The sequence below is a fragment of the Amblyomma americanum genome, chromosome 3, assembly GCF_052857255.1.
Source record: "Amblyomma americanum isolate KBUSLIRL-KWMA chromosome 3, ASM5285725v1, whole genome shotgun sequence".
NCBI classification, from domain to species: domain Eukaryota; kingdom Metazoa; phylum Arthropoda; class Arachnida; order Ixodida; family Ixodidae; genus Amblyomma; species Amblyomma americanum.
Genome location: NC_135499.1, coordinates 207,403,569 through 207,414,711, shown reverse-complemented (window position 1 = coordinate 207,414,711; position 11,143 = coordinate 207,403,569). Strand labels below are relative to the sequence as shown.

The following is an 11,143-nucleotide window of genomic DNA, read 5'->3' as shown; positions in this document are numbered from 1 at the left end:
AACAGTTACTGTTCTAAAACGTTCTGTAGTCGGATACAACTCAAGAAGCAGAAAATGTCCCTCAAAGGAGCCCCTCAAGCCAATGGCGTCCACCAAATCTCCCCCTTGACGGACTCTCCCCGTCAGCCTTTTGACCCCCTTGTATGTGATAGCGTGACATCGCCGGAGGTGGCAGATCTATGGGGAAAAAAAGTGGCTTAGTCGGATTAACCGCGTTGTCATGAAAATCGGTCGACGCCATTGGCTGGAGGGCCTCCTTTCAAGGGTATCTTATGCTTCGTTCTTGAGTTGTATCCGACTATACTAAATGCTACATCGGAACTCTCCTAGACATCATGTAAAAAGTGATTAGTGAGGGGAGACCGAGGGATGGGGGTTGTTTTGCATGCGCAGACATTCGAAACCTGAAAGTAGGCTCAGTTTTGTCACTTTGCTTAACACTTCGGCCACTTTGCTCTTGTCAGCTTAGCGGAAGATTATGTCTATAGGGTCCTGATTTGACTCTCATTAAAATCTTCCCTCTCGCTTCGCAGTCCACAGTCTACAGAACTATTCAACCCATTTGTGCCCAAAAAATGCGCAGAATGCCCTTAGTGTTAACGTTCGCGGGTACTCGTAGTCTTAATATAGAAACACTGCTGGCCCATCAGAAGGCTTCCTATCATGATTAAACAGTGAGATGTTAACCCCTGGAGCATTGAACTTCGAATTGAGTCTTATGGTGTAGCGGGATATAAATTTACGTTAAACGTATGAGTTAAGAATCTGCGCAGCGGTGACACGAATACAAGCAACACATTTGTTATTAACTTGCGGACATGCAGCCGTGACGGCAGTATGTCCGCTTTTTGGATAAACTGGAAACATCGGTGTTGGTCGAATGTTGAGGGGAATCCCCCACGGTGGAGTGAATTTGTAATAAGAGAGAAAATTACTCTTTGGCATCCATCCATGCGCAGCCATACGGCTACAAAGGAAAACTGTACAGCTTCCGCAGAAACTTCGCAGTTGAAGACTTCGCAGTTGTAGCCGTATGGCTGCTCATCGCTGGATGCCAATGAGTAATTTTATTCCTCATAACAAATTCACTCCACCTTGGTTGATTCCCCCAAAACATTCGACCAACACTGTTCCCACTTCGAGTTATTGATCCATTCGCTCTCGCCCTACTATATGCTGGTCGTACCGGTTAGCTCAGTTGGTAGAGTCACTAGTCCGGTGAAGCGGTGGTCCCGGGTTCGAACCCCGGATCAGGACGTATTTTTCTTTCACTGCGAAGTTTCTGTGGAAGCTGTATGGCCTTCTTTTGTAGCTGCATGGCTGCGCATGCGTGGATGCCAATGAGTAATTTGCTCCCTTATTACAAATTCACTCCACCTTGGGGGATTCCCCTAAACATTCGACCAACACTGTTCCCACTTCAAGTTATTGATCAATTCGTTTTCGCCCTACTATATGCTAGTCGTCCCGGTTAGCTCAGTTGGTAGAGCCACTGCTCCGGTGAAGCGGTGGTCCCGGGTTCGAACCCCGGATCAGGACGTATTTTTCTTTCACTGCGAAGTTTCTGTGGAAGCTGTATGGCCTTCTTTTGTAGCTGCATGGCTGCGCATGCGTGGATGCCAAAGAGTAATTTGCTCCCCTATTACTAACTGTCAACATCATAAAAATTTAGCATTCCTGAAGGAATGCCCATCGCCAACCGCGGCGTCCGGCTTCATCTCGACAATGCCGTTTATATATTTGTACAGGGAATAACGAAGACAAGTCCTCTTTTCGAATCGTTGGCAAGCACCCCGAGGCTATCCCCTCCCTTGTTCACTTTGTGATTTAAAAACTCATTGTGACAGACGTATTTCCCCTAAGGTGTGTACTGGGGATGCGCTCCATCTCGAACCCCACCCCACAGGGCGGCCGTGCAGCAAGATTAATGCTCTTTTGGTCGCGCACCCCGGCGTTGCCCCTTTCATCTTCTTTCCCATTACACGCATTTACTCTACAGGGAGCGCGAAACGAGAACAGCTAAGTCCGCGCTGTCCATGTAGTACCTATACCATTTGTCCCGGAAAAAGGCTTGCGCGCTCCAAACCGTCACGGCAGCGTTTGAGAGGCGAGTTTCTTGTAGTGATCTTTCTTTCTTTTTTTCGTCCGGTATAAGCTCCAGAGAGTGCCGGCTTTAAAGTGCTTCCGATCACCTCCCAGGAAGGGGACACAGTCCCAAAAGGGTCTCCCCCAACCTCCACCTCCGGGCCCCGACCCTCGGTTTTACGCCGCGGAAGGTTCACCAACAAAGTGCCGGCTGGTAGACCCATAAAACGCCGGCGTGCGCGCCCCTCCGGCCAGGGCGGCGTATCACTCCTTTACCGACGCGGCGAGACAAAAGAGATAAAAGCAGATAAAAAAGGTTAAGAAGGTTATAGGAGAAAGGGACGATCGCAACCAAGAGCTGAAAGCAGGCAAACAAGGAGTAACTCAGCAGCGGCACGAAGACAGAAGGTGCTGCTTAGGCGGGAGACGAAGGGGGAGGGACCAGTCGTAAAGCCGGTATTGTTTGGCCGGCTGGTCTTTATGGACCCGCCGGACTGGGAAGAACGGGATATCCAATAAAGAAAGGGCGTTTTCATGGGCGGGAGGTCGCCGTCTGGGGACACGCTCAAGTTTTTTTTTATCCCGTATCCCTATAACGTGCCGGGAAAGCCGCGCCTTGCTTATGGCCGAGGGGAACTGCGTAGCCGAGCGGCGTAGTAGTGTACACACCAACGCCACCTTTGTGAGGATAGAGCAGTTCCACAGTCGCCGAAGCCGAACCTTCGGCAGCGTCTGCCCTGCTGTCGCCCTCACCGGGCGTTTCTTGTCGTTTTACCGTTTCTTGTCGGCTTCCTTTTATCCTCGCTCAACTGTTTCGCGCTGATGAAACCCCGTTTTCGGCGTGTTTTATGCCCCGTCGTCTGGACACAATGGACATTACCCCAATCTCACCCCCTCCTTCTTCACTCGTCTTCCTTTTCGCGGTCGTAAACGGACGCCCGAAGGTGGAGCCCGGCGATGTGGGGTGCGCGCGCCTCCGATTCTGCTCGGACTATGGCGTTTAGAAGACATAAATCTGGCAGAGTTTAGCCGCTGCCTTGGCGATGCGCTGCAGGAGAGAGGCGGCTTCCTTCTCCGTTCCTGGGCTTCCTTACTCGACAAATAGAGAGGTCGACAGGGGAGGCATGGGCTGGACAAGATGGTGCTCAATAAACCTCAATCGTCGCTAATGGCTACTCGTCGCCACGGAAGATGCGTTTTTCAAGGGGCAGTATCAATTTGCCGCGTACATCCCCATTAAAGTGGGCGAACATATTGGTCACACCGGAGAGAGAGAGAGAGAGAGAGAGAGAGAGCAAACCTTTATGAGGGAAATAGAGAGGATTAGCTGGCGCAGTTGGTGAATGCCGACATCTTCTTGGCCCGCGTCAGTCCAGGATGCCGCAAGATCCCGCCGCCTCGCTAGCCCGGCGTGCGAGGACAGTTTGTGCCGTCGCGCATTCGAGCGCTCGAGGAAAAAGGGCTCCCAAGCCTCCTCTTTACTGGGGTTGGAGTGGGGAGGGAAGTGGGGACTGTGCTGACACGTGGGATAGAGAACAGAGCTCGTCACAGTGTGGGCACAAAGGATTCACTTTCGGGCCATAGCGAGTAGCCATGGCGGGACACCAGTAGGTGTTCGTCTGTAGCTGTCGCAGAATGCGGTCGTCTGCCTTCGACAGCCCCTTTACCGGTCCTCCCCAACCGGTGGGCCTAGCCGGCCGCTTCTGTGGTTTCGAGAAATCGTCGACCATTACAAAGACAGGCATCACCAGTTTCCTCCACTGGCAAAGGGGATGTCGAAGGCACACCGGAGAAAAGCTGTCAGTCAGCGCTGATCTCCACATTTTCTGCTAATTCTGTGATGAAAATTTATCACTAAGTGCTAAGCACTAAGTGTTATTTTCGGTGATTCGACTCTGGCTGTTGTGGGTGTCCTCCAAGGACGCCAACGGAAGACTCCGGTCGGCTACGCGTAGGAGAGATCCGGCCACGAAATTGATAATGTAGAGCCGTGCTTAGCGGCTCTTTCATCGTCGTGTGGAAAGGTGATATGCCTGAGAGCTCCTTTGCCTTGAGTGCGCGGACGACGACGCCGACGACGACGCCGACGAAATGACTTCGCCGAACGTGCCGTACACCGTTGTTTCAAATTACTCAATACAGATTTATCCTTAAAAAGTGCTGAAAAATACTTCAGTGCGGTCTGTGTAAAAGCATTTTGTGGCGAAGCATACATTACTTACGTGATTGAGTGCTATTAACCCCCTTAAGGACTTTGACAACTCAGACTTGTCATTAGCCGACTGGCACTCGGTGTCTGGTTTAAGGCCACTAGGATGCATCCAGAGCATATTGTTGGTTTGCCGACAGATGGTAGCATGAGTAATAAATTACCATTTTAATACCATTCTGAAAAAAAAAAAAAACTCTCCATAAGGGAACTAAAAGTCAGTAATAAACTAAAATGAATTAATCAATTTTTTATGTTTTATTTAGGACGCAAGATTATTTTGCAAAATTTAAAGGACGTCAACATCGATAGTGAGTTCGGTTTTTAAAATCTGCGCACTAGGAACGTGGATAGAGACATTTAATGTGAAAAATGCCTCCTCGATCGCTCTATAAGTCGGCTTTTCCACGTTGCGCGCTCATCTAATGAGGTTGCTGCACGTGGTGCCGTCGCAAAAACAACGTCAGCATCTTCCACATTAGAAAACTCATAATGGGCATAACTATTTCCGGCATTAAATATTCGAGTGACACCATTTGATCAGAGGGAAGCGTGAGAAAGCCAACCTAACGAGATTTCAAAACCGCGTTTTCCACTTTCGATATCTCGAATCACAATGCCGATTCCGACCTCAAAAAAGCTCAGATCGCCTTTGATTTTGACGGTCTTAATTTCATAATATGGCGTTGCATCCTGAAACAAACTAAAGAAAATTAATTGGTTAATTGCAGTACATTAATCGGCTTTTAATTGCATTTCATCACGTAAACAACCTCTAACTTTCCGCATAATGCTCCCGTACAGACAGCACCGAAGCATCTTTCTCGTCTTCTAAATGAAGAATCTGCATTTAATTAAAAATCTGTACTTAATCATTTGAAACATGAAAAAAGCCAACAGTCACCGAAACCAATGAGCACAGGGGAATGTTTCTATATTTTATTAAAAAATGGGGGTTTTCAATCAACGAGAAATTAATAGTGCAATCACATTATGGCTAAAAAAACCAATTATAAAGTAGAAGAGAAAATAACCAGATGCCGTCAGTGGGATTCGAACCAACGACATCCGAATTTTGCATCAAGTGCTCTACCAACTGAGCAATGGCCGGCGGTTTTTTTTTCTTTATTGCATGGAAGAACTTCTGTAGAAAGGAGGAAACTTCAATCAGACTAGTTCGCGTCTCAAGTTACCGGGCTGCTTAATATGAGCCCCCCATAGCCCGAACTCACCACTGCATCCCCATCAAAACATCAAAATTCAGGGAGGCACACACAAGCATCTAGGCACGGCAGCCAGCTTGGAGGTTCGTCGCGAGCAGCATATACACTCCTCACCAACGCACACTGTTCCCGAAACACAGATTTGGACGATCTTGGTGGCTCGGCATGTCTGTCCATCATACGACTTTTCCAAAGACTGAATAGTCCCATCAACACAAACACGTCATAAGGCACAACAGAGTTTTTGTCAACAGGCAGAAATCTAATAGTGTATGGTGTAATTTCAATGTCCTTCTTAAGAGTTCGTTGTAGTATGTCCCAAAAGAACATGGCATCACGGCACAGGATGAAGCAATGATCAATTGTCTCAGGCACGTTACACAGACGACAATTCACATTCCAGGGTACAAACATCCCCTTGTCATTAAGAAATGTCTTGACAGGCAGCGTCGCTGTGTGTAGTTTGAAAAAGAACGTTTTAGCGGCTGCCTGAATGCACATCCGCCTAACACGCTTTAGAACACTGATGTCCAAAGACCCCAGATAAGGCTGCCGATACAATGGTGTAGGGAACAAAGACTCAGTGAGAGCCTGGGTCATCTGCTTTCTCGAGAGGCTATACAGGTAATCTAAAGAGAAGCGCACAGTGAGAAAATTGAAAGTGTCAGCAACCTCCTTAAGAAATCCCCATAAAGTCCCCTCACGAGCCTGCACAGTTGGTGCGAATAAGTAAGGCAAATGAAAACTAAGCCGCCTAATGAGCACAGCTACCAGAAACGGGTCGTTTGCCGATTTGAAAAAGAAAAAACGAGAAACGAGTTGATGCACGAACAGGTGAACAAGGCTCACTCCACCACCCTCTAAGGGAAGGAACAAGTTGTCACGCCTCATCGGCTCCCATTGAGAGCGCCAAACGAATGCTGCAAATATTCTATGTATTGCTTGCACCTTCCTCCTCGCACAATGCAGGACTTGAAGGACATACGCGAGCTTTGCAAACAAAAAAATGTTACAGACCTGTGCCCTCGCAAACACTGAGAGTTCCCTACCCATCCAAGCCTGTGTTTGCCGCCGTAGAGTTACAGTTTGTGAATCCCAGTAGGCTGTACTGTTGCGAACTTGGTGCAGCGGAACGCCTAGGTACTCAAGAGGGCTACAGTTCCAGCATATACCACCAAACTGGCTTGGCCTAGTTCCCCAATGACCCAACCAAAAGCCTTTGGATTTCTCTAAATTAAGAGCCGCGCCTGATACATCGCAGAACTGTTTAGTCAAGTTTAGAGCCTCGAGTACACTCTTTTTGTCAGAACAAAAGAAGGCGACATCATCAGCGTAAGCTAAAACTTTAACTTCACATTGAGCCAGAGAGAAACCGCGGATAGCTGCGCTGTTAATTATACTGAGACAGAGGGGTTCCAGATATAGGGCAAACAACAATGGAGACAGTGGACATCCTTGACGAACAGATGCTTCTAGTGGTACTGGTTTCGTTAGCTCCTGATTAACAATAACCCTTGTATAGGAGTTCTTATAGCACAGCCTTATGCCTTTGAGCAAGACGTCACCAATATTTGCATACTCCAAGACCGCGAACAAGAAATCGTGCCGAACTTTATCAAACGCCTTAGCCAAGTCAATTTGAATCAGAGCTACTTGGCCTATCTCATCTGATACTGTCTCTAATACTGAACGTGCAATATGGATATGTGTTTGAATACTGCGGCCTCTAATACCACAGACCTGATGCGGACCTATCAAGTCCATAATGACGAGCTGCAGACGACTGCTAAGAACCTTGGCAAAAATTTTGTAATCAACATTGCAAAGGGAAATTGGACGATATCCCTCAACAGTTTTCAACCGATTAGTATCTTTGCTTTTGGGAATTAATATTGTGTGCCCAGAATAAAAAGTGGGAGGCAGGACACCCACATCATAAGATGCTTTGAAAACTTCCATCAAAGCAGGCACTAGGCAAGGCGAAAATGTTTTATAGAATTCGCTAGTAATACCATCTGGCCCAGGAGATTTCTGGCTCTGCAGGGCAGAAATGGCTGATTGAATTTCATCCAAAGGGATAGGTCCCTTCACTATAGCACACTTCTCATCATCAAGTCGAGGGAAGTTTCCAAGCAAGGAACTGTAATCGAAACCCTGACTTGGATCTTCGCAACTGCCAAACAGCTTCCGATAATAGTCGAAGAAAGCAGCAAGAATACCAGGCGCATCACTGTATGTGCAATAACCATACTGAATTTCCAATATTTCCTTCGCAAGAGCATTCTCTCTTTCATCACTCAGGGCCCGACGAGAAGGTTGCTCATCAAGAAACCTTCGGGACCTAGATCGTATCAAGGCCCCCTTATATCTGTCTGTCGCAAATTGTTGAAGCTGTGCTTTTACGTTATTAATCTCTTCGAGATAGGCACCCGGGCTTACCCTCTCTAGCTCATGTAGCTCCGTTAGGGTGCGCCCAAGCTCACGAAGGTGGTGTCTCTTCAGGAAAGCGATTCTTGCTGAGGCCTCAATTGCCAAGTTTTTGATCTCCTGTTTAAACAAGTCCCACTTTTGAAAAATGGAAAGATCACGGCGTGACCATACGTCCTTCAAACAATGGCCGGCGGCTGTGCAATCTCGTACTTTCGGGGGTTTTTATGCTGCGTGCAAACTAACTTAGAAGACTGTTCACCAGCACCAGCCTTACAAATTACACTACTAATTTCCCATTAATTAGCACCACAACATTAAAAAATAGCACCAATGCCCTTTGCTCTCCTTGGTTTCTGACGTAGGGGAATGTTCACCAGCACCAACCTTACAAATTACACTATTAATTTCCTATTGATCAACATCACAAAATGATAAAACAGCACCAATGCCCTTTGCTCTCCTTGGTTTCTGAGTGTTGGCTTCCTTCATATGTATGTCATAACGTACGATCCCCTCATTTCCTTACCTTTGTCGGCTGAGTTCTCTAACGTTACACGAGCAAAATGAATGTTAATTAGAGTTAGCTTGCGAATAATTTGTGAAGGCTCGATAGTTCATTCACCAGACATAACTTCACCAGCGAAAGAACGGGACACCAGGAGAAGAAGCACACAGGACAACGCTGGTGTCCTGGTGTCCCGTTCTTTCGCTGGTGAAGTTATGTCTGATACACACCAACTAGCCCACATGGTTACCTTGTTTCATTCACCAATAGTGTTGTATCATCACTGTGTGCACTGCATATTCTCTTTTAATAGTTTCCCTTGGGGCATCTGTATAATCTTATTAGTTTACAATATATCATATCGGTTCTTATGACACTGAATTCTGCCGTCAGCTTCTTTCCGATTTCCAGCCTCTCCGACATAGACTTTCAAGTTACGATGTCCATCCTAATCTCGGACCCCCTGCGTTATCGGCCCCGCTACGGTTTGTTTCAGTTGCTTTTCATTGATCCTCACTTTCTTCTATCTTTCGCTGAATCGTATGCAATGGTGACATACTCTGAGATCAGTTCACAGAGCAGCGTAGGCGTATAATAAGAAGGCCACTCTCACGGAATTCGCATGAGCAGGCAGCGCTTCTAGCATGCTTTGTGCGTCGGAGAGAGTTAGGTTTGTCGGTTTTACATTTTGAAGCAAACAGTGCTCTCATGTGATTCTGTGGTTCCAAGTCAGCTTTTATATTGCATGTCAGCTCCAGTTTAAAGATGAATTTATACGTCAGAGCTGCTTCGGCATCAAAACACGATGTGAATTTTCTTTAATAAACGTAACGAGGATACGTGATTCATACCCCAGTTAAATGCACATTATAAGCTTCAGTCTATTATATTGCATTCACCCTTCAAGATAAGAGCAATACGAACACATGAGTACAACGCCGGACCAATAACTGCAGCTTTAATGAGTTTGAAGTTTCTACCTTGTTTCGCTTTTTTGTGTGTCTGTTTGTTCGCAGAGATGCATTTCGTCAAATTCAAGCGATGCGTTTCGTTATCTTGAGTTCTAGACACGAATTTTGCGAGCGGCGTTTTTGTCCTCGCCGTTGCTTCTGTTCGCATATTTGTCTAACCTTTGAACTGCTGCTATTTACCAAAGTAAACTTAAACCTATTATCTCCGTGAAACTGCACTAATGTAACTGATAATTCTGGTTTTGCAGTTTTTGTGTTCTCGCGTATTTTCCATTAGCAACTGTTATAGTAACCCTGATTACTTGCACATCATTTTCTTTCCTTTGTTGTCGGCATGTTGCACAGTTATCTGTAAAGGTCGCCCGGGCGTCATCAAACTGTTTGACTGCAATTTTAGGCTCAGGGAACCCACAAGAAGGTCTGGTAGACAAAATCTTTTTTGGCGTGAAAGACTAGAAGTTGTAGAATAATATCTACAAGTCAGTTATTTTTTCACACTGTACACACTGACAAGTTTGAACAGAGCGGCCTCAATTAAACATAAGAGTCTAAGCATATGAAAGAAAACGTTGGAACCACAATTTATTTGCGGAATCACGGCCATTGGCCCAAATTATTGCAGTTATTCGCCGGCATATTGACAACGAATCTCAATTTCTGCCCTAAAGGCATCAACTTTGCAGAAAGTCCACTTTTCCCACTCCCATTTCTTCCATCTTGTTTGTTGTGATAATAAGCTCAACGGTGTTGCATATATGACTGCCTCAATTTAAAAACAGTAGTTTACCTCGGCTCCTTGCGGTGTGCTTCTTTGGAATGAAAACTTAATGGAGCTTCTCTTTAGCCGCACTAATACAATCGGCACATATACATGCTTATTTATTAAGCTCTTTACACGCTCGTTGGAAAAGAGCATGAAATGTGTTCATTGTGAGAATGAATGTCCTGCGTTCTCTTTCTCACCGCTCGTTCTGCATCAATATACCGCCGTTACCTTGGCTACTTAATTCGACGCCTCTCCGCCGATGCCATTGACGTTGATTCTACCCCTAGCGCCATCTGCGGGAGCAGCCGAACAACGTTGCCCCACATTTTCGATCTTCCGCGAGCGAGTGCGCTCAATGCGCTCTTTCCTGCTTAGTCCGGGGAAGCTCGTGGGTTCCTGGGCATGCCTCGATCCCCGGTGATGAGCGCGGTCATTAGCTGGCTCAAGAACTATCCATCCGGGCCCCGGAAGATCGGACACCCAGCCCCTTCGCGAACTCCACTCACATACCATCAAATCGCAACTCAATACCGAAACAGCCGCTTTACCCTTCCACCCCGCACTATATTCAAAATACAGTGCTACCTGGCGGCAACTGCAAACTACTACATCTCAACTTATCTCCTTCATCTCTGCCACCGCACCTTGATCCTCCCACTCTGCTCAACATGTGAGGCGGCCAAGGACATCCTCATACACTACCTGTGGAAATGCCCCCAATCCATGGAAGTTCCCCCCATAGCCAACCCATACCCCTCCTCATTAGGGGCCGCTCTGCGAGTTGCCCAACCAGCTGGCCATAGATGGATAATAGAACGATTTCTCCGTGAAGCCCAGGCCTTTTAGAAAATGTCAGAAAAAGGATGAAGGAACATTGGGGTAATGTTTAAACGAAACAAGAATGTAATGTTTCAGTGCTGCCCCTGTATATAAATCCACCAACTGTGTCGGAAT

General features: G+C 46.7%; 1 non-coding gene across 1 annotated transcript; it reads left to right on the top strand.

Annotated features, from left to right (window-relative positions):
• Positions 1–1,465: 1,465 nt before the first annotated feature.
• On the top strand, positions 1,466–1,539 carry TRNAT-GGU (transfer RNA threonine (anticodon GGU)). Its single transcript has one exon. It is a non-coding gene; the product is annotated as a tRNA-Thr (tRNA).
• Positions 1,540–11,143: the final 9,604 nt, after the last annotated feature.